The 25,535-nt window shown below is 34.9% G+C and overlaps 1 long non-coding RNA gene across 1 annotated transcript in view; it reads left to right on the top strand.

Moving 5' to 3' along the window:
• Positions 1–441: 441 nt before the first annotated feature.
• The window catches only part of LOC141553299 (uncharacterized), a 48,121-nt gene continuing 23,027 nt past the window's right edge, over positions 442–25,535 (top strand). Inside the window, exon 1 of the long non-coding RNA XR_012485380.1 lies at positions 442–518. This is a non-coding gene — a long non-coding RNA (uncharacterized LOC141553299). The remainder of the gene's footprint in view (positions 519–25,535) is intronic.

Here is a 25,535-nt window from a genome sequence, read left to right on the forward strand (position 1 = left end):
TGCAAAGTAAGTAATATTGTTTTTAAAAGCAAAATCTTTACTAAAGAAGATGCTGATGTTAAAGAATTGTGGAAGTGCATCTTGAAAATCAGTAGTCTATTAGAGAAAACGATTTGATTAAAGGCTCTAAAAACTGGGAAAGAAAATAAACATCAAACCATTCAGTTAAGACTTTTAATTTTATAATACCTAATGACTTTAAGAGTAAGAGTCCTATTACATCACTATCTCATTTAATGTAATATAAGGACAAGACATCATTTTAAGTGAGTAAACATTGATGATTTACACTTTGTGATTTCTTAATGAGTTGTGAATCTTTTTGACTAAGGAAGGCAAAAATTGTTATACTGATCAAACAAATTAGCAATCACACATCTTGAAGGTTTTAAATAGCTGAGCCAGGTCAGTAGAAGTCAGCCCAACAGAAAAATAGTCAAATGGTAAAAGATTCTAAACTCAGGAAAGCTGTGAGGAGGCAAATCATATTCCCTGTAACAGAGGATTTCAAGGAAGGGGTGAGTGAGCACAGCCAGAGTGTAACACTCTTCCCCACCCCTTCCTTCCTATACTGACCAAATTTTAGCAAGCCAAGATCAATAGCAAACAGTGTAGGCAGTGGACACATTGAAGATAAATATGGACAATCATAGACACAGACAGATAAAGGCCTGAAAGAGTAGGCCTGAGGGGGGAAAAAACAGCTTCAGAGAAGAGTGTGGCAGAGAGAATGATAGTTATGAATTCTAGGACACTGAACCTTAACAGTTCCCCAGAGAACTACCTATATCTAAGAGAAACTTCATAAAGACTCAATCAAGGGAAGAAAAGACTTCCATTGTTAGGATTCATGAAGTACCCCTTTGTCTCATGTACTCATTTCTCTTATATCTTGAATTTAAGATCATTCTCTAAAAAAAATCTTATCTGTACAAGGGGAGACAATGCTTTGGGAAAACTTTATACCGAAAATTTATTGAAGTTACTGACTGATTTGTGACCAGCAGTAATTCTAGAAATCTAGAAATCCAATCCTGCAGGGATTGGCCTTTCTGGTATTTTCATTAGCTGTTCCTCATGTCTGTAACTCCTTCTTCATCTCTGCCTCCTGGCTTTCCTAGCAATTCCACTTCTCTCTCTCCCCTTCTCCCGGCACATTCATCTTTTATCCCTTAATTTTATTTTTTTAGATATTATCCCTTCATATTCAATTCAAACTTGTGTCCTCTATCTACATATACTCCTTCTAACTGCCATAATAATGAGAAAGTTCTTATGAATTACAAGTACTATCCTCCAAAATAGGAATATAAAGAGATAAACCTTATTAAGTCCCTTATGATTTCCCTTTCCTCATCACCTCCTTATGTTTCTCCTGAGTCCTGTATTTGAAAATCAAATTTTCTATTCAGTTCTGGTCTTTTCATCACAAATGCTTGAAAGTCCTCTATTTCATTGAATATTCATCTTTCCCTCAAAAGTATTATAATCAGTTTTTCTGGTTAGGTGATTATTGCTCTTTTGGTCTCTGGAATATCCATATTCAATATCTGTGACCTGCAATGTTTTAATGTAGAAGCTACTAGCAAGTCACTTAATCCAACTGCCTCAGCAAAAAAAAAAAAAATGTAGAAGATGATGAATTTTATGTTATCCTGCCTGTGGCTCTACTATTCTTGAATTATTTCTTTCTGGATGCGATATTTTCTTCTTGATATGGAAATTCCAAAATTTGGCTATAATATTCCTGGAAGTTTTCATCTTGGGATTTCTTTCAGGAGGCAATTCATGGATTCTTTCCATTTTTATTTTATCTTCTGATTCTAGAATATCAGGACAAAATTGATAATATTTTTCTTAGGGGTTTTTTTGCAGGGGGGGAAGGAGAATTTATGTTTTCTTTTGCAATATAACTTTTATGGAAATATTTTACAAAGAGGGAGGAAGAAAGAGAGAAAATCTAAAATTTGAAGTCTTAAAAACAAATATAAAAACCTGTTTTATGTGTAACTGGGGTAAATAAAAACATTAAATAAAGCAAAAAAGCAAAACAAAAAACAAAAATAAAAGGAACACAGTCAATTCTGGCTCTGGAGTAGATCTTCAGAGTCCAATCTAGATGTCTGAAAAGCTAGGGGGCTGTGTACTATCTTGACCTTACTCAAGAAGGGTTAGAACTAGCCTAGCCACCCTTTTGGACAAATGAATATTACTCTTGGACTGATCAACCAAGAGTTTTTTTTGGGAGGGATGGAAATCTGTCCTCTGTTAATTTGGTGAATCGAACCATATGAGCTGCCAGGAGAGAATCCTTTATTGGTTGATTGAATAACCCTGAAGAACTGGTTGCCTAATATTATTCCTACCCTCATTTTCTGAGGACAACTCTAGATTTATGAGGATAGTCAAAATAAACTGTGCAGTGTTGAGCCTATTGTGGGCTGAATACTCATACTCCAACAGAAGGGATCCCTTTCTTTTTTCCTTCTCTATCCTCTCTATAAGCTTCTAAGGAAAATCTTTGTCTTAGTTATTTGTAGTTTTATTTGTAGTTATTTGTTATTTGAAGATTTGCTACTTGGAAGATTCTTAAGGGAAAAGTGCAGCCAGCTAGAAAGACTACTATAAAAAACAAAACAAAACAAAACAAAAAACTCAGTCAGAAAGTTTAAATTGTGGGAAAGATTAATGAAGTTTCATACTTGAGATAGTTCTTCCAGTTTTCTATAATATGATACTAAACTTTTCATTTCAGTAACAGGGACCTATTCCCTCTTCAGATATTCAATAGGAGATTAGGTTTTAAGAGTAAAGAAAATTTAAAAATAATCTTTATCAGCTGTCATTTCAGCCCTGATAAATTTGGGGTTACAGAGATAAAGTTGAACAAGCAAAGAAAGGAACATTTTTTCCCTTGCTTATAGAAATCTTGGGCATTATCAACAAATTAAAGACTAAATTTGCAATCGAAATATAGTATTTTTGCTATACATTTCCAAATATGGTTTGACTATTTTTGTAAATTCTGAAATGTTTTGAGAAGAATGAGAATATGAGACTACAGGGGCAGTTAGGTGATGCAGTGGATAGAGTACCAGCCCTGAAGTCAGGAGGACCTGAGTTCAAATATGGTCTCAGACACTTAACACTTTCTACCTTGTGACCCTGGGCAAGTCACTTAACCCCAATTTTCTCAGCAAGAAAAAAATTGAGAATATGAGATTACCACCATAAATTTTTGGAATGGAACTAACTGAAAACAATATATAATTTGAGAGATTGTCATTTTAGGATCCTTAAAAATTTTGAGATTTGAATAATTCAATATATGATTCTTAATTCAGATTTTATTTGTTTGAGTTTGTCTTAAAACAAAATTATAATATGATTTCATTTAAAGTGAGGTGATTTTGATGTTTTACCCTCTATAGGTAGATCAGATCTTAATGGAAAATACATATTGATATCAAGGTGAAAAGTGTATTCTATACCATTGCTTTAAATGCAATTATTATAGATATATGAAATTATTTTCTGTGTAAGAGGTTTTGAACATGCATTTAACTGAACTGCTATTTGACTTTTAAAAGTTCTGTGGTGTGTTTGTAAAATTCATAATATTATTTATGTTATTGTTAGACTTTTAATTTTTCTCCTATTACTATTTTTGGAAAGTTAACATTTAAGGAACATTGTCAATTTAAAAATTGATATCCAGAGATGTGATACAATTGTATCAATGGAAAATTAACTCATTTTCATGAGGATTCTTACTGGTATAGTTTTAAAAATCTATCAAGCATTTAATTTTATTTTTTTGCTTAAAATGAATGATGATACAATAACTTAGAGTTTGGGGAAAATACCATAAACTTTGTTAATATTTGAGAAGTTTTTCAGGAATTTGCAAGATTTTCATTCTGGATCTTCATCCTGAGTGAGGTCATAAATCTTATTAACTCTGTGAGAGAAGTTGCTGAAAGAACTTTGTGATATTCTAGAATAATAAAGTAGTTTAATGAGAACCTAGGATCTCTTGCTGTTGAAGTAAAGGGACTTACAAGTTGATTTTATAAAGAGTGATTTTGATCTGATATATTGGCAATTGTTATGGAAATTTTGAAAGTGAACTTAGAATAGTATGTATTTAAGTTACATCTTTGAGCTTGCTTAGTATTGATTTCAGATTGAAATCTTTTATTTTGGGTTGAGTTAATATGCAATGCTTTAAGGTGTACAATAGCTAGTGTTTTCTGGGTTTTGAGTAAACTATCATGGATTCACTACATGTGTTATCATAGAATGTGATTATATTCTTAATTTATTATGATTGATATCTGCTCCAATATGTATTTAAACAAGAAAGAATGGATAGAATTAAGGATTGTATGCATTTATTGTTAATTGTTATTCCAACAACATGGAAAAAAATAATAATAGTTATGCCAAAGCTGTGATTAATAATTTGAAGGAAAATCTCTTGTGAGTATAATTTGATATTGTTTGGAGTATTATTGCTGAAATTATCATTAAGCCAATAATTCACCATGTAAGAGAAAAGTCAAATGCTTCTACAAAAGGTTACAATCTGAGAATTGTTGATAATTTTTTGAAGGATGATGTCTAGGTTCTTTTTTCATCATAGTTTTCAGGTAGACCAATAATTTTTAAATTTTCTTTCTTGAATCTATTTTCCAGATCAGTTTTTTTTTCCAATAAGAAATTTTACAATGTTTTCTGCTTTTTTTTATTCTTTTGGTTTTGTTTATTTTGTTTCTTGATTTCTCACATAGTCATTAACTTTTATTTGCTCAAATCTAATTTGTAAGAAATTATTTTCCTCAATGAGCTTTTGTACTTCCTTTTCCATTTGTTCAATTTTGCTTTTTAAGCCATTCTTCTGCTCATTAGCTTTTTGTATTTCCTGTTGTATCACTTTCATTTTTCTTCCCCATTTTTCCTTTATCTTTCTTACTTGATTTTCAAAATCCTTTTTGAGCTCTTCCATGGCTTGAGACCAATTCTTATTTTCTTGGAAGCTTTGGATGGAGGAACTTTGACCTTTTTATCTTCTTCTGAGTCTCTGTTTGTGCTGGACTGTCTGAGCACTATTCTAGGCTGCCAGGGCCATATTCACCAGTCTTCAGAGCCCACCCAGATACACACTAGAGCTGATCTGAGGTGCAAACAGGTTTTGTGTAGCTGTTTTCAGAGATCCTTCTAGGCACCTATAAGTTTTCCATTCTTTCAAGGTGTTATGATCCAAGGAGAAATGTATCTGAGTTTTCACAATCACAGATTTAATGGCTCCCAAGGCTGTTGGTTTGCTGGTTTCCTGAGACCCTCTCACTCTAGTGAGACAAACTTCTTCTGACAACTTTCCAAATTGTCTTTGGTGTTTCTAGTCTGAGATATTTGATAAGTGCCAGTGTGATTCAGAGACCCCATGGCCCACTCCTAGTTTGCTGGGCCTGGGGCTGTGCTGGTGCAGTCTGTGCCAGAACTGTGCTAGTTTCCTACTCTGGTGCAACAGAACCTTTCCTGCTGACCTTCTAAGTTATTTTCAACTGGAAAATTGTTTGACTCCATCTTTTTGTGATTTTGATGCCTCAAATGTGTTTAGAGTCATTATTTAGAGGTATTTTGAGAGGTTCATGGGAGAGGTTGGGTGAGTCCCTGTATTTACCCAACCATCTTGACTCTGTCTCAACTTGACTGTATTCTATATGAACCACAGAAATACTTCTCACTATGCAGAGTAATCTTGTTTAGGTTAAATCCCAACTCTTAGGTCATCAGAGATCCCACTTCTAACACCAATTTATGAACTGAGGACAAAAATAGTTTTAATAATAACTTAGAAAAAAGTTTAAGTCATCCACCAGAGGTTGGGAGCCAAAAAAGAGGTAGCCTACTCTCTCCACATTTCTGTAAGTTACATATATTATAGGATTCAAATAAAGAAGCAAGAAAACAATAGATCATTGGCCAGTACAGAGGCAGTTTCCAGATAAAAATGCAGGTTACTTGAGATGTAAATGGAAAAAACTCTACATTCTTTGTATCAACCTTTGGAGCTGACTGGATTTCTGGTCAGCAAAGCTGTTCCTAGGTTCCTAAGTTAAGCTTAAATACATCTAGTCTTTAAGCAATAGGTAGCTTCTCAGCTATGCAAAGCTAAGAACAATGCCATAAAGTTTTCTCATACCTGGCTTCAAGTCTCAACTGAAGTCCTATTTTTTGCAAAAAGTCCTTCCCCGTTATCAATAATCTTATTGCCTTCCCTTTGTTGATTATCTCCAATTTATAGTGTGTGTGTATATATATATATATATATATATATATATAGTTTACACATAGTTGTAGAAATAGACTTAAGGCTTAGTATGATTGATTTAAATAAGGTGTTAACTCAGTGGAATTGATAAGACAATGGTTATCTAGTTTAGCATGTAAGTTCTCTAGTTCAGTATGATTAATATAATGACTGGTTTATACTCAGTATACTATGATGATTTAGTTGTAATAAAGCATAAAAACTGGGACAAACTCAGCCAGAGACAGACTCGGAGAAGACAGAAGTAATAAGTGTCAACATACTACCTTTGAGGGAGAATGTTCTACATTTGGATAGCTCTGATTTTTTAAATAGCATTTTATTTTTTCCAATTACATGTAAAGACAATTTTAAACCTTCATTTTTTTTTTAATTTTGAGTTCCAAATTTTTTCTCCCTCCTTCCTCTCTCCCTTTTCTAAAATGGTAAGCAATTTGATATAGGTTATATTTGTACAATTGTGTAAAACATATTTACATATTAGTCATATTGAAAAAGAAGAAACAGCAAAAGAAAAAAAAACATGAAAAAATAAGTTGGAAATAGTATACTTTGATCTGCATTCAGACTTTATCAACCCTTTCTCTGGATGTGGATAGCATTTTCCATCATGAGACCCTTGTAATTATTTTGGATCATCATATTGCTAAAAAGAGCTAAATTATTCACAGTTGATTACTGCAGAATGTTGCTGTTACTATGTATAATGTTCTCCTGGTTCTGCTAACTTCACTTTGCATCAGTTCAAGTAAGTCTTTCCAGGTTTTTCTGAAATCCATCTGAGAACAGCTCTAATTGTTAGAAACTTTTCCTTAAAAATTCAAATTTGCTTCTTTTCAGCTCCCACACATTGCTCCTACATCTGTTCTATGTGGTTAAACAGAAATTTAAACCTTTTCCTCATGACAACTTTTCAATTACTTATCAGCTCAAAGAACTAGAGGAAACAATCATCTAGTTCAAAACCCACATTTTCTAGTTGAAATTAATACCTATGAATATTAAATAACTTTTCCAAGATTAGAAGACAATAAGTAGTAGAGTAGGAAATTGAATCCAGATCCTCTAATTCTAAAATTGTTATCCATCTATTATATCATACTGCTCTTTGTTCTAGTAAAATAGTCCAAATACTTTCACCCAGTTCCCAAATAGCATGATTTTTGAAACCCATCTTGATTGTTCTCTTCTAGATGTTCCTCAGATTTTCAATTTACTTCTATTTGTTATGTCCTAAACTGAACACAATATTCCGGATGAGGATTAGGTCAGAGTATAGTGGGACTATTAATTTTGAACACCCTGCTTCTATGCAGACCAAGGTTTCATTAGCTTTGGGGATGTCAGTATCACAATGTTGATTCTCATTGAGTTTGTAGTTTACTAAAATCCCCAGACCTTTTAGAGATAAATTAAATGTCCTTGTTCCCCCTTCCCCATATTATAATGATGAAATTGATTTTCTATATAAGAATTTGCATTTACCCCTCTCAAGTTTCATCCATATAGAGAAATCTTGGACCCTGGCTTTTACTTCATAACTTTTTTTAACCTTATCACTTGTGCACATTAACTACATGAAAGATTAGTGCAAGATCACAAAAACTTTTCACATGTATTTTCCCATTGTTATTGGAATCCAGAAAGATAACATACATAGATTAGATTAAATTATCACAACTGTCTGACCTAGAAAAATTCAGTGTATATGTGTATAGTATATAGAGTGAGGAAGAAAAATAACTGGTCTCCTAAAGCCTGAGGCAGATAGGAAGAAACAAATTCAGTAGTCCTGCATAATGGAGAGGAAGTCAAAATGCAGAATAATTAATTTTGGAGCCAGAATTGCAGAGAGAAGAAGGAAGGGTTATGAGCAGAAGAAAGGTAGATAAAGAAGAAAAGGAGTGGAAAAGAAAGAAATAGTAATGGATCAGGAAAAATGAGGTTGTTAAGTTCAGTTTACTCACAAACATTTTGTGGGACTCATCTAATTTAATTTACCACAATAAGAATCTTTTCTAAACCCACTCTACCAAAAGAAATGGCATTTTTTTATTTATGAATATTTACATTTTACATTTTAGTTTATTATTTTAGCCAATAATATATAATTTTCTGAAAGATGAAGTTTTTATTATAGCTAAAATTTAACAAGAGCAACAATAAAAAAATGTTGTTCTTTTATTCATTTATTTTGCCAAGTTCTATGTTAGAGCTCTAATGTGCTTACAACCCTTATTGAAGTCAATTGGAATTATGCACACACAAGGGCTCTGGGATCAAACCCTTTGTTGACAGAGAGAAGCACTTAAAGAAGGTAAAAGGCTTGAAGATCCAAATCCTTGGACTCAAAGCAAAGCTAAACCATTGTCTGTGCTGATTAATGAAGTCTTTAGCGTGGTGAAATAATATGGTTTTACTAAATGTGAAAAGCTTCTACAGCATTGAAATATCAGGAGTGTGAATGTCAGTCAATAGGATAGTAAGCTCAGAAATGTATCTTGAAATTACTAGCCTCTCTTAAAAATAGTTTTTGGTTGATTTCATAATTATTTGCCACTTTGATGTATTTCTTATCAGGTTCAACAAGTGCTACTAACTACAAGGGTTTCAAACAAAAGGAAATACTAAATCTATTCAATTGGCAGGTTAAGGGAAATCCCAACAAAAGACTTCTGAAGTCCCTTCAAATTCTAAGTTTCTATGATTCTAGTTCAAGGGTAACATGATTATGCCTCTATCTGTCATATATATGTATGTATATATACACACACACATATATATATGCATATATAATATACAGAGTAATACAAGTTTTAAAAGAATCTCCTTTGTGTTGTTGAACTGGTAACTCTGGAGATATTGTCCAAGGAGAACAATTCTAAATCCCTGTAAACCAGCCAATGAAAGATTGGAAAGGAAAAAAATTAATTTGTTATTGTACTATGTACAAGGTACGGTGCTAGGTACTTATGCAAATATTATCTCATACCTGTATTCATTGTGGAGTCAAGGAACCATTACAAAGTGTGGGTTCTGCTTCCTTTATTAGTGAAACAATGATCAGAAGTTAGCTTGAACCTGAAAAAACTACATCCCTTAGTCTACCAATATTTAAAGGAGAAAAATAGATGTAATTCTAAACCTATACCCCTTCTCTTTGAGGAGAACAGAATAGTCAGCTTCTAACCCCAATTTTCTGCTTCTTCTCTTGGAAGGAAGTAAAGGGTTTTTTTGGCGAGGCAATTGTGGTTAAGTGACTCACCCAGGGTCACATAGCTAGGAAGTATTAAGTATCTGAGGTCAGATTTGAACTCAGGTCCTCTTGACTTCAGAGCTGGTGCTCCATTCACTGCACCATCTAGTTGACTCTTTTTTTTTTTTTTTTTTTTTTTTTTTTTTTTTTTTTGAGAAGAATAAAGGAAGAGGCTAAAAATGTAAATCCTGCCTTTCTCTGAGCCACACAATGATATATATGTCCATGCTATATGTTGGAGACAGTCTTCCTACAAAAATATAATCTATCTACCACCAGGACATAAGAAGAAAAAGACAAGGAATTTGGAGGACATCATTAATTATGAATAAAAATAAAATTATTAAATAAAATAAAATTTTTTTATTTTATTAAAAATTATTATAAAAATTATATAAAAATTATTCCAGTGAATATAAAAAAGAGAACTATCTAAAAGGACTAATATAGTTCAAAGAGAATTTTTTGCCTAGTTTACACATTCATAAAAAAGACATGTTTGAAGATAGAAGCAAGATTAAGTAATGGAACATGAATTTGAAAGAGTGTTGTGATCCTTTAATAATAGTCAGGAGTGTCCATTTTTAGACAACTTATGCTAAGGGCAAAAGGGGCTTTTAAAATTGCATAGAGGAGAAACAGAAGATCAAAGAAGGAAAGGGCCTTCTGCTTTGGGGGATTAGGTAATTATAACAGATGATAAAAAAAAAAGTAAAATTGTTTAATCCTTACTTTGCTACTATTTCTATAGATAGAAGAGAAAATGAATGACTAATGAGGAATTGAAAGCTCAAATAAATGAAAGAATAGTGATAATAGATAGTAAATAGTAGATATCATTGCTCTTGAATTTGAGTCATTAGATCCAGATATATCTCATTTATACAATAGTTTTAGTCATATTTCATAGTAATTATGTGATTTTAAGTCATATTTATTTCAATTTAGCATAATTCTGTCAAAAAACATATACCAGATTAATTTCTGTCCTTTTTTGACAAGTTTTCTAAATTGGAGATGAAGAAAATGCTATATCCTTAGCATACCTATGCCTTAGTAAAGCATTTGACAAAGTCCTTCATGATATATTTCCGGGAAATGGACAGAGATGTGGGCTGGACTATAGTACTATTTTGATAATTTGGGTTTGGTTGGACAAATAAAAAAAGTAATCATTAGGAGATCAAAGTAAATTCTCTTTAAACTATATTAGTCCTTTTAGATAGTTCTCTTTTTTTATACTCACTGGAATAATTTTTATTTACAATTTCATAATTAATGATGTCCTTGTGTGGATCAAAGAAAAAAAAGTCTCTAGTTGACTAGTCCCTAAGTGTTCTGTGCTTGGCTCAGTTTTATCTAACATTTTTCAATGGGTTAAATACATAGATGACATGATCATCAAATATACAAATGTGCTGAAAAGTACAAACATTTTGAATAGCCTAGAGTCATCAGGGTCCAAAAAGTATAGATCAAGTAGAATGAAATTAAATCAAATAAGATGAAATTCAATAGGGATAAGTATAAAATCCTAAAATCAGGAACTTCACAACTGTAAAATGAGAGTTATCTAATGACATAAGTATTTGAAAAAGATCTAAATGTTTTAAGGGAATGCAAGCTCAATATTGTTATCAAATGAAGATAAGAAAGGCTCTTGCCCATGTCTTCTGTCAAATGTTATCAAGAAAGATAACATTACTTATCTAAAATCAAAAGAAGATGCCCTTTGCGATTCTTTTTTTCTAGTAATAGAAATTGATTTATATTGAATTATCTATACTCTCTAAGTTGAATCCCCTTGCAATAGTATACATTTGAAACCTAGTTAGCATTATAAATTCTAAACACTCATTACTTTTAGCAGACAATCTCCTTTTAGGTAAATTATAATGATGATATATTATGTACTAGCTCTTGAGCACCAAAGAAAGGTAAATCTTCTCTTCAGTTTCATCAAAAGAAACTTAAAAGAACAAGAATTGTCATGGTACAAGTTGTCTTCCTATTATTGACCTCTTCTTACTATTGATCCCTTCCTAATCTTGTGTCCTAACTCAATTTGTAACTTGTCTACTGTTATCTCACTTTGATTTAAGTCATGTCAGGGTTTTCATTCTTTCTAGATGCCTCTGGCACCGCCATCTCCAAAGCCCTGGATCACCCTTTTCTAATGCAATGTTATGTCCCTATAATAATAGCTAACATATAATAATACAGCTAAGCTATAATACTTAAGGTTTTCAAAGTGTTTTATATATATTATCTCACTTGACCCACACAACAGTCCTCTGGTACATTATTATCTTCATTTTACAGGAGAGGAAACTAATGCTGAATGATTTGTACAGGATTATAGAGCTAGTAATTGTCTCAGGAAGAATTTGAAGTTTTCCTCACTTCCTGACTTCAGATCCATCATCCTATGTATTCTGCCACCAAACTATTATTCCTAACAAAGAGAAACTGCTGAGGCAAACTTATGCTTATATAGTGATAGCTTCATGTAGAACATTATTGGGCAATCAAAAGACTGTCTCACATTGAAGAACTCCCCTCCCTCATCCTTAACTTCCTCTCTTTTGTTCATTATTATTCAATGCTGTAGTTCTCCTTCACCTTAGTTCTTCTCTGGATACAGTCTTTTACAAATGGGACAATTCACCTTTCAAGGAACACTGCTGTTCATACTTTCTACTACATTATATATATTTTCTCTTTCTCTCTCTCTCTTTCTCTCTCTCTCTCTCTCTCTCTCTCTCTCTCTCTCTCTCTCTCTCCCCCTTTTGCTCTTTTTCTACCTTATGTTTGTATGTATATATTTCTACCCCTTTCCCTCAATATTTTAAATACAGTTAATATTTATTGATTCAATAAATTAGTGAGTTAAAATAAATGGATTTAATTCTGTAAATTTTGAGCACCCTGTCAATAAACATTTCTTAAGTATCTATTATGTGTCAGTCACTGTGCTAAGTGGCAAGGACATCTTAAAAACTACTAAATTACTGAAATGACTTCTGAGGTAACAAGTTCTCTGCCAATGGAAGTCTTCAAGCAAAGACTTGATGACCTCTTGTTGAGGATATTATTTAGAAGATTCTTGTTCAGTTCTGGGCTAGAATAGAGCACACCTAAAGTCTTTTCCATTGCTAAGATTTTATGATTATTTGATACCATTATATTTCAATTCATGTTTTGGAGCTGCCTTATTGCCATGATTGACATTTCCCAAAAGAGATACATGTTGAAATAGTCCATTTAACTCAGCTAATTAAAAATTGTTCCAATTATGAAGATCTGCAATTTAATTTCTGTAAGGGTAAGTTAACTTCATTGGTGTATTGAAGCTGTCACATATCAATTAATAATGTATATTGATTTTTAAAGTATGTCCCATGTATAATTTTTTGAAGGACAATTAGTTGTTAAATATTTACCAGCATGCTCCCAGTTAGCTTCATTCTGTTCCATAAATATCTACCATATATCTCAAGACCTTCTCCTGAGGAACAAGAAGTGAAGAGTAACAGGATAGGACAGTTGCTTTGGCTGGAGTTGGGGGGTGATATGTGTTATATTGAAAAAGAGAAATCCAGTGCATTAAGATAGAAGAGGTGGGGGAGGTAAGAAATTGGAAAGAATGGAAACAGACCAGGTTCGAAGTGAAATAATAGAGTTAAGTTTAACTTGAAGAGATAACACAAGCTCTAGACCAGGAAACTTTCCATGTCTTGACCATCCCACCTCAAAATATGAGCCCTCCCTTATAACAAATAAGGATAGTCTAACTTATAGGTCATATCTGAAAATGTATGTATCATTCTGTATCTCTAATCTATCACCTCTCTATCAAGATGTAGGAAGTATGCTTTATCATCAATCTATTGAAGCTGTGATTGGACATTGTATTGACCAAAGTTGTTTTTCTTTATATTATTATAGTCATTCATAAATTGTTTTTTTGGTTCTGTTCAATTCACTCTGCAACTGTTCATACAAGTCTTCCCAGATCTCTCTGGTTCTATCAATGCCTTTTATCATTTATTATGGTGCAGTATTATTTCATTATATTACACTATAATTTTTCATCTATTTCCCATTTGATAGTGTGATAGGACCAGGGTTCCTCATTTCCCCATAACAAGAATTAATATTGCCTAAAAGGCAACACCTGGGACTTGACTAGGCCCTCCTTTGTTTAGAATAACTTTTTGATCATCAACAGGCCAAAAAATCCCATCAATAGACAATCAGAGTCTCTTTGATTTGGTGGATTAATGAAGATTGAAGCAGTCACCATATCCAGCCTTGCAGACCAGACTCATTTCCAAATGGAGATGAAATGGAGGTTGGGGGGGATGAAGTGGTGGTAGATCATCCAGAAAAGCTAAATGCAACTGTATCCTTATTGTATATATCCTTTCTGTGACAGGACAAAGTAAATTTCCTTTCATTAACTATTCAATGATTTGCAAGTGCCTCCTTTTATCCTAATATCAAAACTGAACTAATAAGATACTGATGCTAGTTTCATCCAGAACAGATGGATGCCCACTTGTTTCTAGTTCTTTCCTACAGCAAAAAGGGCTTGCTAACAAAACTTTTGTACATATGAATCCTTTTCCTCTGTCTTTGATCTTTTTAGAGAACAATGCAAAACTTTATTGGTAATTATTTATCAACTAGTTTCCCAAGAAAGTATGCATGACACATTTTTAAATATAATCTGTATTATTAACATATGACAATCAACAGAACAATAAATTAAGCCCTAATTTGTAGCATTTGCCAATATCCAAAGTATAACTGCTCACACTGAAACTTTAATAATCAACTCTTCTGAATCGGCATGAGACAGCTCCAACATACCCACCATATGCTTAGGAGTGTTAGGAATGGTTTGTTTATTTTTAAAATCCCTCACAACCTATCTTTTCCACTGATATGCATACATACATACATATATATATAATTCCCTAATCCAACCAGATTAGTCTTATTGCTGTTCCCCACCCACAATCCTTCCTGCCTTTGCCTTGGTTAAATGCACTCAAATGTCTGGAATGCAAATCTGCCTTATCAATGGCTCTTAGTAGGTTTTCTTCAAAACTGTGGAAGCAGCGCCTTTACTGCAAAGTCATTTCTAATCTCTACAGCTACAAGTGTCCTCCTTTTTCCAAAATTTATATTTTATCTATATAGTATTATGCTTATTTATGTGCATGCTGTCTCACCTAATGGAATACAATCTTTGGGATTGGAGATGATTTCATTTTGTTTGTTCCCACCCCATCCCCAGTACTTAGTACATTGTCTGGCATAAAGAAGATACTTAATAAATGTTTATTGTTTGATTTCCTCAGTATAGGGGAGAATCATCCTCTACCCAAATCAGTACCTTCTTATATGGGGTGCCAAGTGGTAAAATGACTTGCCTAATTTATATCATAAGCTCAATATGTTCAGAAGTGAAATTTGAACCTAAATTCTAAATTCTAAGCCCTAAGGCCAATTCTCTATCAACTTATGCCACACTAAATTGCACATTAACTCATATGTATGTGTGTATTTGCACATACACATTATTACCATCCTGTAAATTATAGTCTAGTTGGGGAGATAACATGTACACGAATAACTATATATGCAAATTATAGTTTATTAAATGAATAGTATAAACAGTAGAAAGCTTAAGACTTGGGATGGGAGAGGTGTTATTTCTATCTAAAATGATCAAGTGAGTTGTTTCATAGAAGAGTAATTTGAACCATGAAAGATGGCACTTAGCAGGCACTTAATAAATATTTATTCCCGTTCCAGTCTACATCTATAGTACTCTACCTCTGCAAAATAGGAGGTTAAGTCATTTTTACATTTCCAATTCTCATATTTCTTATTAACAATCAAGCTTGCTCATATAATTACAAAACATTCAGTATTAATTTTAGTATTGTTGTTCTTTCCATTTATATTTACTAGTTGTATATCCTCTTTTTTTCTGGTTCTTCTTCACTTTGTGTCAATCCATAGAAGTCTTCCAAAGTTTCCCTGTTTTCTTCAAATTCATTGTTAACAAACACAATAATATTTCATTGTATTTATATATTTATGTATCACATTTTTCCCAGTAATTCACTAATTCATGGGTATCTGATTTTTTTCCATTTCTTCTCTACCATTATAACCCAAAATAATTTCTAAGTTTTTAAATGCACATCCTAAATTATGGAGTAGATGAGAAATACACAAGACTAGGAGGCAAAGATTTGAATTCTTGTCTTTGCTGTATGAACATGAATAAGTCATGTAATCTATACATCATAATTTCCTCCTTTGTAAATGGATATATTATCAGAACTAGTTATTTCATAGGAGCCTTCTGAATACCAAATGAGATAATTTATGAAAGCATTTGTATAAGTATGAAAGTGCTATATGAGTGAACAGAGTGCAAATTACAAGTTTTAATGGCTTCTCCCAATAAATACATAATTGTTACAGATTTTGTTTTTAACTCTCATAGGCTCCTTTGAACAAATTAAATTAAATGGGAGAAAAATCTAGATTTTGTTCTAATTATTCAAACAACTCATTTTACCAGACAATTTTCAGGACTTCACTTTATTTAATTTCAAGTTAAAGTTAATGGAAGATGTTTGACCATAGATGTAAACAAGATGAGCTAATGGCAAACTATCGCTTTGATTGTTAATTATTATACATTATTTATTACGATGAAGTAGCAAACATCTCTCTCTCTCTCTCTCTCTCTCTCTCTCTCTCTCTCTCTCTCTCTCTCTCTCTCTCTCTGTCTCTTTCTTTTCCCCTTGATGGGATGTTTGCAGTAAAAACCGGACTCATTATTTATTACTTTTTGCCATGGCAGTAGAGTTTATATGGTTAATTATTTTAAACTTGCTTCCTTTAATGTAGATTGATGAGCATTATGGGAAACAGACAAATATTTATCATAAAATAAAAATGTGAACATTTAATATAATACTTATAAATATTTTTGAGAATTTTAGAATTTACTATACTTTCAATTAGAAATGTAAAATATTTTCTTTTAAGTATAATTATTTCATATATAATTGTATATTCAAATACATTTATAGTCATGTTTTCATGGTGAGACATTCCCAGTTTTCTTTTTTTTATAAAGTATACTTTTGAAAGAGAGACAGAGTGAATAACTATCCTCTATGGAAATATTAGGAAACTTTTTCTCCCACACCTAACCAAATAGAAGAATGGGCTTAGTAAGTCAATTTTTATAAATTCTTTGCTGTGTTGTACTATTTTCAGATTCAAGTTGGACCTATACATATAGTTAGCAGAGGGGTATATTAAAATCAGTTATTTTGAAAACCACTAATTTAATTTAGTCAAACAGCTGATTGCAAATTGGTTGCTTTTAAAATAGCTGTTTGATTAAATTCAATTGAATTAGGCCCCAAACCATATTGTATGTGCAGACAGCTTCCTTTCAGGGAAATGTAGGAGGGATCTTCCTTTATTTTGTTCCTTTATTGTTCTGTAAGATCTAGAATGGTGCTTATTAATTATCATCTTCTGAGCCAATAAGATATTTCAATAGAAGCAATTATTCCTTCTACTATGTGACACCTAACAGTACATAAAAGTTGCTTCCTAATTGGTTTATTAGCTTTAAAAATCTACCTAAAAGAATTGTGCTGGGAAAAAATCAGAAGGCAATACTAGTAATACCCTATGGATGGCTTTGGAATTGCATACTGAATTTATGTACTTTTTAAAAAAGAGAATGAAAAATGCAAATTAAGGATTTGAGAATTTATTTTCCTCCTATTCAGTATTTAGTATATAAAATACCTCTTTATATTCTAAAGTAATCCTTTGAAACAGCTTCAATTATTTTAGTCAATCTGTATTTCAAACACATAACATAACAACATAAACGATGTGTAATGAAGACGAACAAAAATTCAGGTCGAATTCACTCTGCCGAAAAATTGCAAATTAAAATCCTTTGATTGGTATTCTGACTGAATTTCTTAATAATCTAGATATACATTCGATATTAAATATAGGACAGCAATGCATTTGACAGACCCTCGACCAAAATAAAGAGCCCAATCAGAAAAAGACTTCTTAAACATTTTAGGGTGATAAGAAGAAAGCGGACATTTAAATTGTAGGGAAATGGGTGTATATCTTTGGGGGGGGGGAGTGATAATGTACACCCCAGGGGATCCATATAACAAATCCAATAGGTTGGGGGTGGGGGGGTAGTTGGATCTGGGAACCTAACAGTTTGTATATTTCCAATAAATCGTGCGATGATTAATTAAATGTTTGATATTTTAATATCGCGTGTGATTCAATTAGAAGTGGGTGGAGGTGGGGGGGGGGGGGTGGTGGTTAAGAATTTCTTCCAAGCTGCGGACACTGCTGGAGGACTACTCAACGCCAGGGGAAGCCAGGAAAGCGCCAGACTCTGCACAATGCCTCCTTGGGGTTGGTGTCCCTGGGCGTGACTCTGGTGAGAAGGTTCGTGGTTTCCTGAAGGTCACTTAGGAGAAGCGTGGAGGGCGGGGCGGGGGTGGGGGCTTCTAGAGTGAGGAGCCGGGCGGGAAGTAAAGGGAAGGAGAGGAAAAGGTGTGTGATTACTGTGGGGACTCGGGAAGGGGAAAGAAAGAGTTGGCTCTAACGGGGGTGGAGATAGGTGAAGAAAGAAAATACACGTCTAGTGAGGACAACCTAGCCACAGATTAGAATTACAGGCTCTTCACTCCTGACCAAATTTAATCCAGTTCTAAAGGGAAGCTTTTGAAAAACGGGATCTTTTCTAGGAGAAGCTGGATGGGGTCGCATGAGCAGGCGGATAGGTTGTGGGGAGGAGGACTCAAATGCACTGGGCCCTCACTAGGTTACTCCCTTGTTCTTCAAAAGCTAAAGCAGGTAAAGGTTGAAGGAAGCAGTTATCAGTGCTTGCGGTAAAAAGCTATCCTTTTAGGTTACGGTCCAAAATGACCCTAGTCCTTTGAAACCGGCAAATCCTTAAATATCTTTAAAAACAAAACAAACAAAAACCAAATATTGCTGCAATATACCTCTAGTCCCCCGAAAGGAACTGAGAATTTAAGAATTTTCCGAGCTAAATGCGTCGCCTTTTTCCTTTTTCTTGGAAGGATTCTCTCTAAGATGCATCAGGTTGGAGCAGAACGTTTGGGAAGCCGTCTCGGAGTCAGCTTGTAGTTTTCCTTCTCGCTACAAAATAGACCCTTTTTTTTTTTCTTTTCTTTCTTTCTTTGTTTCTTTCTCCCCCCCCCCTTTTTTTTTTCAAGCCGTTACCCTTGCCTCCTCTCGCTCACAGGGAGAAACTTCCCGCATCAGAAACCTTCACTGTGGTTTTTGGGAACATGCAGTGCAGAGAGATGTTTCAGTGAAAACCGCTGACCAATAACCACCTTAAAACTCCTTTAGGAAAGTTAGCCTGTTCGAAGTAACAACGCCTATCCGTTGTGTTTTTACGGGGCTTCGCTACTTATGGTTTTCGGTTTTAGGTCCTTAGGAAAAGGAGAGAAAAGGAGGAATTGAGGGAAACCGGCTAAAATAGTAGCATTCAATTTATCTTATAATGCTGCTTTTTTTTTTTTTTTAAAGTGAAGGATTAGTCCTTTATTTTGCTCTTGCTTTTTCCCCCCTAGTTGAATAAAAAGCCTGGCGTATCCCGACCTCTTTTCCTAAAGGAGTCTGACTGAGAACCCGTTCTTTAGAAGGCTGCCAACCCCTTAGTAAACTTCATTCATTGCTCTCCAACCGCCTCTCAGTCCCAATCCTACTATGTGCCCCACCGTGATTTATTCAGTTAGGCACGGATGAAGGTAGGTCCCTCCTTTTCCTTATATTAAGAGCACTGTGTCTGTATGTGTAGAGGCTGCTTTTTTAGTGGGCTCTTTGGATTTCCTTCTGGTTATTTTGTCAGTTCAATAAAGAAACCGGAGGAGGGATGTAGTGAGATAACACATAATAGGGTGAGACTGAGGGAGGCTCATTCTCCTATTTAAAAGACTACATTAAAAAAAATTAACATCTACGAGGGAAAGAGAAAGTCCCAGAAAGAGGCAGGTGTGTCCCAATAATATATCCATTAAACTTAATCTCTGCTGCTTTTCAAATGAGGAGAGAAGAGGATTAGCAATAAAAGACAAACTAAGTTCTCGGAAAGAGTTGTCTTTAATGATGCCCCAAATGGCCAGATGGGAAATTCTCCATTGGTTGATTTTTCGGGAGGGTCAGTTCAAGAGCAACTCTCGGGCACTCTACTTTCGTTTAAGAGGTGACCTCCCTCCAGTAATTTGTACCTGTAGATAATCTTTCTAATAGTCATCCCAGTCCCTAAAATTGCAAAATAAAATCCCAAGGTTGAGAGGTTTTACCTATGTTGGGGGGGAAAAAGTGTATGTGTAAGATGCTTTTGTTCCCTCGTTAGTTAAATGCATATGTGGAACAGGATCGTTGGATTTGAAAGAATTAACTCTTCTTTTTTTATAAGCTGTTTCCAGAGATTGAAAAATAATGTCAGGAGAGAAAAATGTAAATCGTTTGTGAGCAGCAGTCTGGTAAACAAAGATAGCAGGGAGGAAATGCACACAGACAGTTTTTCTGAGTTAGGCAGCAGGAAACCTCTAAGGAACATAAAGAAATAGTACATCAAATAGGGAAAAGATCGATAGGCAGAGGTCTCCTAAGTGGTTCAAGTTACAAAACAGGTGACTAAAATGGCTAAAAGAAAATATGGGACTCACTACTATAAAATGTATCTCTCAACCAAATACACCTGTAATGACCCGGGAGAGACACTTCTGTTTATTGAGTGGTCCAAGGTTTCAAGGTTGGTGTTGAAGGAATCAAGGGGAACTCCCCCTTCCCTCCCTCCCTCCCTCCTCCTCCTTCTCCTCCTTCTCCTCCTTCTCCTCCTTCTCCCCCTTCTCCCCCTTCTCCCCCTTCTCCCCCTTCTCCCCCTTCTCCTTCTCCTTCTCCTTCTCCTTCTCCTTCTCCTTCTCCTTCTCCTTCTCCTTCTCCTTCTCCTTCTCCTTCTCCTTCTCCTTCTCCTTCTCCTTCTCCTTCTCCTTCTCCTTCTCCTTCTCCTTCTCCTTCTCCTTCTCCTTCTCCTTCTCCTTCTCCTTCTCCTTCTCCTTCTCCTTCTTCTTCTTCTTCTTCTTCTTCTTCTTCTTCTTCTTCTTCTTCTTCTTCTTCTTCTTCTTCTTCTTCTTCTTCTTCTTCTTTTCTTCTTCTTCTCTCTCAACACAGACACAAATTTGTTGCTGAAATACTGGACAGCTCCTCATTTCTTTGCTCTGCATAGGCAATATCTGTTATCCCACTAAGTTTCTCCAGATTTTTTAATTTAATTTAATTTAAAGAAATTCTCTCTCCTTGAGGGAGCGTTAATAACGAAATAATTTACAAGGATGGCCTAATAACTTCGGTTTCCTTCTATTAAAACAGGAATAATGTAATAGGGGAAAAATATGTGTAAGATAAAACTGTATTTATACTGGTGACTCACAGGACTGGTACGCTAGCAGATTGCTGAAGCCTTCTTTATTGTACCGACCCATAATCTCTCTCCACACTTGCCATTATATCCACTAAATGTGTGCTCTTTATTCAAACACAAGATACTTCCCTGCACCTGTTCTCCACCGATGAGAGTGATTTGGCCAAGGGAAGACTCTTTCAAAGTACAGGATAAACTATGATCAATAAAAAGGTACAACATGTTGTATAAATAACGCGCAATAACACTAGGACATAGGTCTCACGGCCATGGAAACGAATGTTGTCTTCAGGAAATTGGGCTGGGTAAGTCATAAACTGAAACACACTGTTTCAAAGCAAAGTCTCATTTCCTCAATATTAAACTACCGGTGCTAAGCTTTAGGTTGTGCTGATCCAATTATAGCATTTTGGAACCTAAAAGGATAGAAAAGAGAAAAGGATGTTAAATTAACTTTAAGAATTATGGCAACTTCTAATTTAGAAAGCCTGCCTAAAGTTGTGATAAAATAAGGGTTTTATTCTTTCTTGGACAGCAAAGTGATTCCGGTAGTTTGATAATTTTAGAAACCTGTAAGATGACAATTTTAAGGCAGCTGCATGGAATGCAAAGTCCTTTTCACTTGCTAAGAAGCAAGTTTTTTTTTTTCTTCTCCTTTCTTTTTTCTTTTGCACCCTCCCCCCTTTTTTAGTGTGTGTGTGTGTGTGTGTGTGTGTGTGTGTGTGTGTGTGTGTGTGTGTATTGATTTCACCCTTCGCTTTCAGTCTAGCCGCTGAATACCATTTAGGCCAAGATTGGGTATAATGGAAATATCATCAGGAGACAATTACCCTTTCAGAGTATTCACTTCTACTCACAGACACTGTTATTTGAGAAATAGGATCATTTGATTTCATATTGCACTAAATAACACCCAGCCGTTTCAAATTGCCAGCTTCTTAAAAACCACCCATTGGAATAAATTGCAGCGCTCCTCGTTTGCTTTTCAGAGAAATATTATGTGAGCCGGGTATAACTTTGTAAAAAAGAACAAAAAGCAACTCTATGCGTTCTTTATTGGGAGGAACAAATCTGGCCCACTGTTATAGGCCTCTAGTAAGGAAATTATCAAAGGCAATCACCTTTCTCTCTATCACCACCCTCTTTCCCCCCTTTTCAGCATCTCCTCCCTCCTAAATTTGAGGTGGTTTAAACACTCTGGTTTTGAACTAAAATTTGCAGCCTCGGCATCCACAAGAAGAAAGAGCTGCAGGCCAAAGCTCCCAACTTTAAAATAACATTTGCGTTTAGAGTGAAGAAAAATTGATAGGTGGGGAAAGTACTGATTTTCTTTTGTAGATCGGCGACTCCTCGGAGGCGTCTGTAGTGATCCAGAGGGCTTGTTTTTGTTTTTTAAAAACTCGGAAACTAGGGTTTCGACGCTTGTTTTCGAGTCTTGGAATAGGAAAGACGCACCGCAACATACTGCAGGCAGACGGATCACTCCTAAGCTGTGCACCACGATACCTTCCGAACGACTCTCCAGCTTCCTGCCTCCCTGTCCGGGGCTCTTTGCTTTCCCTCTCTCTGGAGCACAGTCCGATCAGGTTTGTTCATCCTTGAGCCGAGTCTGCTGGCCCCACTGAACAGATTGCGGAGGTCCGTGGTCCCTGAAAAAAAGAAGGGGAAGAAGTCGTGGAAGAAGAGAACTAGCCTTTCTCTCTTGATAGCTCCTTCCAGGCCAAGTGTAGAGTCCAGAGAAAGCGAGAGAGGCAGAGAGGGAGAAAAAGGGTGGAAGAGAGAAGAGACCAAGTTTCCACCACAGTCTGCAGTCAATGGCATTTTAGAAACTGATAAGCAGTGCTCAACAATGAGCTGAATTTGTTAATTGGTACTTGAACTGCAAAGCTCGATGCTCTCGATTTTCCTCCTTTTTTAAAGCAAGATTTTACCCCTTGCTTTCCTGGTTCATTTGTGCAAAGGTGTAGTGCTCCTTTAAGACTATGAACCTCTGCTAATCTGGTCATCGAAGACTTCAGCATATTTATATTAATGTCTTTCTAGCGATTGCTAATTAGCCCTTTTTATTTTTTTAATAAAGGAAATGGAATGTGTCTAACCCCTACAACCTACCTGTCCTTCCGAAATGAGGCATGGGACAAGCATTAGGTGGGATATACAGATTAGAGGTGGGGTGAGGAAAGGGTGGTTTCTCTTGAGGGGACAATTCCCAACGGGATTAATCTGAGTAATTGGGGGGAAATATCTTCACCTGGTAAAAGAGCAAGGGGAATAGGGAAGGATGATTTTCTAAATATTCTGATATGGGAGAGCTTGGGTTAATCAAAATTCAGTCTAATTTTCCTTTATTAGATGAGGGGAAAGGAGATTGAGGGATCAGTGGAGTGAGAATCAGAAATGATGGATGAGTTTGATTCTATGGAAGTCTATTCACAGACATAGGTGGGAATGTTTAGGTCCCCTAAGAAGTGATTTATCTGCTTTCTTCCTCTCCCTTCAGCTATGACTTAGAGAACATCTGAAAAGAGCACTTTTACACATATGTTTAATCAATTTAAATCCTCTTTCAGACAAATAAAAGTAGGATTCATAGGAAAACATGGAGAACCACAGGCTGCCCTAAAAGAGAATCTGTTACCAAGATTATCTTTAACTCCAGACTCTCACTCTTCATCCAGGACTTCCCAACCCTTGGATTCAGGCCAGGACACCCTTCTTCTGAATAAGAGTCAACCTACTGAGGTTTACTTTTCCTAAGTAAACAAAAGCATAGGGAGAAAGCAGATCATCTTGGCAAGTACTTTAGTGAATCTCCTCAGAAATCTATGAGCTCTACAATCCAGGGGAGGAGGGCAAGGATCTACCATGCTTAAAACAAACTTCCCTGCCAAGGGCTGTGATTATGCCTTTACTGCTGTCTCTTGTACCATCCTGGCTTCACCTTCAATCCTTATACTTGAGTCTGAGAGTCAGAATATATCAAGCCATAATGCACATAGTTTTGGGAACTAAAGAATAATTTCATTCCCAAGGACTTCTTAGAACTGACTCTGGGTCACATAAATAATAAAAAATAATTAACATGTCTGTCATACTTCAAAGTTTGCAAATTTACATGATTTCATTAAGGTCACATTTTTTTTTTTTTTTTTTTTTTTTTTTTTTTACAGATAAAGAAACTGAAGAATGATTTCATTAAGGTCACATGGCTAAGTGTCTAAGGCATTATTTGTATCCAGTCTTCATGATTTCAAGCTCTGTATCTGTTATGTCACACTGCTCCCCAAGTTGCATTTGTATTTGACTTTCTAGTTGACAAAAGCTCTCACACACATCAGTTTACTTGATCCTCAGTGAAAAACTACAAGACAGGCCAGACCATTCAATAAACAACTGAGATTCAACCAGATTAAGTAGTCTGCATAAAGTTACTCAAACCTAAGTCTTCTAACTGAAAGTGAAGTTCTATGTTCTTATCAGTAAGAATCCTAAATAGATAACTTTCAGGGTCCTCCCCTCATCTCTGAAATCAAAATTCTGTTGGATGAAACTAGTAAAAGCTGGTTGCATGAAGTATTTCCCTGTCCAGGTTAAAAAATGGCAAGGAGATTTGAGAGGGAAACCTTGGTTATTTGCACTGATAATGAGCTCCCAAATACTCAGAATAGCTTTTCCACAAAGAGCCTTTGCCTGGATGACAAAGTGATTGCATCCACCTATACCAGCTTCCTTAATACCAAGAGATGAGAGAATTTGATGCTATACTGAAACTTTTCTCCTTCCCCCTCCCCACTAGACGGGTCCAGAAGGTAAGTTTTTTCTAGGGGAAAAAAACAAAAGAAAGTGTAAAGATACTTTTAAAAATATATATTTATGAAGACATTTTGTCATGACTTAGAAGGTCTTGGAAATACATCATTGATAAGTATTGTACAAGAGGATCTTAGAGGTTATTATCTAGTTCAAGCCCTTAATGTACAGATAAAGAAATTGAGTCAAATAACAAATTTGGCCATTATCACAGGGAAAGAAAAGGGGCAGATACAGGATTTCAAACCAGATCTCGGAATTCTCATTCTACAGTACCTAAATCTCTTTACAATTGCAAAGGGAAGGATTTTTAGAGGTCCCTTTCCTTCACTTTCACTTTCAGACTTAAAACAGGATTCAGGAAGCAAGGTAGTTTCCCCCTCACCCCTTGATTTTTTCTGCATTCTAGATCAGAGTATACTTATTTCTAATTTTTTGAAGAACCAGTCAAGAAATAGATAGTTTAAATATTCTCCATTATCTCTTGCAGGCCTAGATTTTGAAGTTTTTGTTGTGGTTGGGATGGTCCCTTTTTGCTTCTTTCTTTCCCCTCTTAATACACACTCATTCTTTATTCT

Source organism: Sminthopsis crassicaudata, chromosome 2 (genome assembly GCF_048593235.1).
Source record: "Sminthopsis crassicaudata isolate SCR6 chromosome 2, ASM4859323v1, whole genome shotgun sequence".
Classification (NCBI taxonomy): Eukaryota; Metazoa; Chordata; class Mammalia; order Dasyuromorphia; family Dasyuridae; genus Sminthopsis; species Sminthopsis crassicaudata.